Source organism: Orcinus orca, chromosome 9 (genome assembly GCF_937001465.1).
Source record: "Orcinus orca chromosome 9, mOrcOrc1.1, whole genome shotgun sequence".
Taxonomy (NCBI): Eukaryota; Metazoa; Chordata; class Mammalia; order Artiodactyla; family Delphinidae; genus Orcinus; species Orcinus orca.
In genome coordinates, this window is record NC_064567.1 from 101836716 (window position 1) to 101842289 (window position 5574).

The following is a 5574-nucleotide window of genomic DNA, read 5'->3' on the forward strand; positions in this document are numbered from 1 at the left end:
AGAGTAGAGTAAAATGTGGATAGAAAACATAGGAAAAATAAACAAAGGTTGTCATGCATTGAATTTCTTTCAAATATTCATTTCATGACAATCCACTGATACAGTCATAATATTTGAATATTTCCTATTTTAATTTTATGAGCATTTAATGTTCAACTAATTAATGCTTTTGTTTATTTAAAGAAATGGAACCATGTTTTATATGCAGTTGATTTATTATACAGAAATAAAAGTTTTTTACTAGCTATCTTTAAAAAGAAGTTACAGCTACCATTTTGGGTTCTCTCAATTAGATTACATCTCTTTCTTTTCGTTGGTTTTGAAAGATTATTTTTATTTAAAGTATAAAGATTTGATAAATCTTGCTTCTCTAATGAAATATTTAATGCAGGTATATTACTAATAGCTATTTAATTAACTGTACATGAGTCCTGAAATGATACATGCTGCAAAATTTGTAGAATCCAGGAAAAACTCAGACTATATTCAGTATTTGAAAACATCAAAAATTCAGGACATCAGTAAAAGTGTTTACTTTATCATGACAAATAGGTATGTCACATCATATCATAACCTTAGAGGGTTGATGGCTACAAAGAAATATATCATTTATATCCCCATTCTATTAGACTTGACATTTGGGAAGTGACAAATATATCTTTCATGTGAAAACTATGATGGCAAAGATTTTCCATCATAAAACAAGTGTGAAGTTGACATTGTTATTTCTTTTGAAAGGACCAAAATCATCTATTCACCTGGATCCAGCAAATGTTAAGATACAAACACAAAAGGCACAAAAGCCACTGACAAATTGTTGGGCTGTGATTTCCCACTTGATTACACAGAATGAAGTGGGGATGGGTGCCATTGTAGCTTAGGAAGCATAACTATAAGAGGAGTGCCAACTAATACACAGGCAAAACACTCACTTCTCAGGAATAACCTAGGAGAAAACCAAACAAACTTTGGACCAGCTTTTAAGTGTCCACCAGAGCATCCAGGAGGCACATTCAGTCTGGACCTCGGCCACACCCTGGCTCTCTTCCCTTGCCTGATGTTGATTCCAGGTCGTCTTTATATATTTGGTTGCTGACTCTGTCATCTGCTATCCAAGTCCTGTATGTTACTGAGACTTTCAATCAGACCTTTTCTAAAGGACTTTCAATCAAATAGGTCACCAAGCAGAAACAACAAACAAAACGTACAGAAGCTAGGACACAGGAGGCAGAGACAGAAAGAGTCACCCAGATGGATCAAATCATGACTTGGTGATTTTGACTCAGGAAATCTCTCAAGTTCCTGTAAAAAGGACCATGTATGCTATTTCCAATGGGCTTGATATACCACAGTGGATCAAGGTTTTTAGTGAACTTTTATTTTTAAGAGTAGCATTTACTTTGTTTGATAACTCCAAATTTCATAAATGTACATTGTAGATAAATTGTATACAGTAAATGTATCAAATACTAAATAAAAGTTAACCAAAATCCTGCCACCATGAAAATGTCTTAATAATTTTGATCTATTTACATGCACGCAGAATAAGGTTTGAATTCACTCTCAGAACATCAATGTGCAGAAATATAGAATATGATTTTGCAACTAAGTTCAACTGTAAGAGGGAAGAACAAATCTGATTCCATATTGGTTGTTTCTTTTACCTTAACGTTTGTATTCTATTGCTTTTGCTTCCAGTTAAGAATGTTGCCTATAGCCTGAAATACACAGGATAGCCCATTCTCAAGGCTCTGACTTTTAAGGGACAACACGTTTCCATTCACATAGAGCCAAAAAAGTTGTGGAACAGAGAATAAAGTTTACAGAAACATGGTGTCCTGACCTACCTAGACAGCTGCAAGAACAAAGGATTCCAACACCAAGAACTTTGTAATGATCAACCACACCCCTCCCTTACCTGGACTTTAAAAATGTTTTGCTGAAACCCTTTAGAGAGTTTGGGGTTTTGGCGGGGTATGAGCCACCCATTCTCCTTGGATGACCCTGCAATAAATTCTCTGCTCCAAACTCCAACGTTTCAGTAGTGTTTGGCCTCACTGTGTGTCGGGCACATGAACTTACATTCAGTAGCACAGCTTTCTCATGAGCTCCTATACCTTCTCGATAGAGTAAATTACTAATTTTCTTGAAGTTACCTTCGTCATTTCCAAATTACATCTTAGTCTTGTCCTGGTAAAATTGGCCTCTTTTGAAGAATCAGTCAGTTTTTCAGGGTTCCTTTTCCTTCTTTCTTCTTTCCCTTGCCCCTGAGTCCTGGTATATCCCAGGGAGGCTCACATGAGATCTTGTCCTGAGAGAAGCAACAGGGTGGAAGGCTCACATTCCTGAATGCTGGAGCACAGGTGTGTTGTATCACACGTTGTCACTCTTGCAGACAATGGTAGGAGCTACAAAAATCAGAATTGGGGATGAGAAACAGCTCGGCAGACAGAAGGAAAAGAAGGGAGGATGAGTTAAGCCTGGCCACGTGTGACTCTGCTTCACTTGAGGAGCAGGTATGGATTTTGTCTCTGTTTCTTGGATAGAAAACACTGGCCCAGAGAGGTGTCACCAATAAGTGAACTACTTAAGCTCTCGAGGACACCAAAGGCCTCATAAACATCCAGTGTCCCATGGACATGGCTCCTCTTGGTTTTACTGCCATTCCCCTGCTCCACACTCTTATCTAAACCTGTCGGCGTGTCTCATGGATTGATGCTTACTGAGTATCTACATTTACTATCGAACGTATACACTTAACACGTTTTATACTTTTCACCTACACCATTGTTTGACTTGTCTTTGGTGGCACAGTCGAACTTTCACTACTTGTTCAGTGAACACACCTGATGTTTGGCTCCTTAGCTAAATGTGTCTCTAACACTAGCTCATAGGTATTTTCCTGACACTTTTAATGTTTAAAATATGTTCCAATATTTTTAACCTGTTTTCAGAAAAGTACCAGCAGTCCTCTTCAGAGTTACAATTTATGGTAAATAAATCTGAAGATTTTGACAGTTTCATTGACTCTTCTCCATAGACCACAGGAGAAAACAGTGCTCTTTCTACAGATGCTGAGACAACTGATGAGCTCAGGGAAAAAAATCTGCCAAACTGAGAAGATTTGCAATTCAACTGCTTTTCTTATCGAAATGTGTAAATATTTCAGCCCAAATGCTTTTAGGATGTTTTCAATTTGTCTTTTTCAGAGACTCTATCTTCATAAACTTTATTACACAACAAAATTCATCAAATACCTTATCAATTTGTCTTGCTTTTGAAGGTTTCCTCAATTTTTGCAAAATCATAGATCCTTTTAACTTCATTCTAATTGGCTATAGAATGCAATTTGTTGAATTAAAGATTGACATTTCTTCAGAAGATTCTTCCTTATGGTTGAGTCATTCCAAAGTAATTCTTGTATATCACCTGCTTTATTGTTACTTTGTTTAGTTCCTCCCTGCATTTTTTTTGAAGCTAATTGTTGTCTTTCTCTTTGTAGAATTTGTTTCCAATGTTCCCTTTTTTCTTTTTTTTTTTAAATTAAGTCATGTATTTTTAAAACCAACCCACTAGGAAAATATATCACAGTCTTGAAACAGCAAGCAGACAGGCTATATTATCATTTCAAGTAATAAGTTGGTAAAAACACAAGGTCCTTAATAAAACGATAAGGTGCCAGAACTGGGGCAAGAACAACGCATGTCCCAAAAGTAGTATTTGGTAACGGAGGGCTGTCCCGTGTTTTGCTCTAAAGGAGTCACAGCTTGCCCCTGAGTTGCTTACTTTTTCTCCTTTGACCTTCGTGTTGCCAAGGGATTGTTTTAACAGAGCTCTGTTATCACAGGGGGCAAAGTAAGCAATACTGGGTTTAGGCTTTCACTCTATTTTGTTTTATGAAAACCAGATTTTTCCAAAGCCAGTACTTCATAACTCTCTTAATTAAGCAGCTAACAATTCCTCTTTCACTGTTCATTCTTGAATACTGGCATATAGCACAATCAAAATCCCCTTTCCCTTCAAGTGTGAGTGTCACTGCAAGATTGTCTTGTCACTCGCTGACTCTGCTGCAGAGAGCCTCAGGGCTCATCATGGCTGCCAGTCAGAGGGGAGGTTTGCTTCCCCTGCCAGTGTGATAGCGCTTCTTATATTTTTGCAGGGTCTCTAGGCTGAAGGATGTCATGTGTGAGAATTTTAAGAAATGCGCATCCACATCCTGACGGCCAGAAATGAACATCCGCAAGGATCCTTTCAAAGTTTTTATTGAAACTACCTCTCCCAACTCTACATCTTAAAGTAGCTTCATGCCCTTGTATATAAAACAAAACCACGCAAAACAAAGCCCCAGAGGCCCCCTTTCCCCTTCTAAATTAGTGACCTCATGGATTTTGTTTTACTTCCAGTTTGTGGAAAATGTTGTAGTGATCCTTCGGGTAAACAGGAGGTTGGCAACAAACAGAAACACCTCTCCTCACACTCCACCAGTTCATAAGCAGGTCAGATGAACCTGCCAGCCTGTTGGTATCTGTGTACTAAGAGAATCTGGTACCTTGGAGGGCTCTGGTTTGGTACAAGGGAGACTCCCTGTTGCCAGGATAAGCACTTGCCACGTGAAATTCAGGATCACAAAAACTCTCCTGTGCTATCTCTGACCCCAATTTTAGCACCAGTTTTTTTCACTTTCTAGGTTTCAAACACAAAGGAACCAGTGTCCAGAGGCAAGTGATATAGGCCTTAAACTTGCTGCCATCCTTAATTTCCTCATTCATAAACTTTCCTTAGAAAACCCAAATCCCCATTTCTCTTTTTAAATAGACTCCTGCCTTCAGCCCCGATGGCCAATAGCAGACATCTATTTCCCAATGGATGAGAGAGACTCCTTCATCTTCTTGGTCATGGTTGGGATGAGGTTCATGTGGTCATCCACACACGTGGTCACACAACTCTCCAGCTGCCGCTTCACCTGAAACTCTTTACTCCCCGCATCAATTGAATCTTTGGCTTTGTGGTTGCAGTGCATAGTGCACCGGGCCAGGCGGTCCTGGAACTTCTCCAACGCGCTGGTCACCAGGGCCTGGGCTTGAGCCAGAGGTGCATGGCAGCGGTCAATGCACTGGTGCACTTGGTGCGTGGATGCCTGGCTGTCCTCACAACAGCCGGTGCTGCACTGGAACATGAGGCCTTGCATCTTCCGGATGTTCTCTCTCCAGACTCTTCACCATAGAGTCCACCGCCGCTTGCACCCAGAGCTGCTGCAGCTCCACCATGGCGACATGGCGCTGCTCCGTGCCGCACCGGCAGCCACATGGACTCCCGGGCACGAGCCCCCCCCTTTTTTCTAAAGCTGAAAATATATGGGGCTTCTGTCACCACATAGTTTATCTTTTTCCAACAGAAAATGGTAATATGTAACAAATATAGTATGGTATGTAACCAAACTTCAGAAGGCTCTTTTATTCAATTTACAATTGTATCACTTAATACAATTGTAGACACTTAGGTTGACTTTAAAAAGAATTCTTCAAAAGTCACATCTTTCTGAGTGATTTGTTGATAGGCAGCAAAGAAAGTGTA

The 5574-nt window shown here is 39.7% G+C and overlaps 1 pseudogene; it reads right to left on the bottom strand.

Annotated features, from left to right (window-relative positions):
* Positions 1–4075: 4075 nt before the first annotated feature.
* On the bottom strand, positions 4076–5267 carry LOC101276391 (protein FAM136A-like; annotated as a pseudogene).
* Positions 5268–5574: the final 307 nt, after the last annotated feature.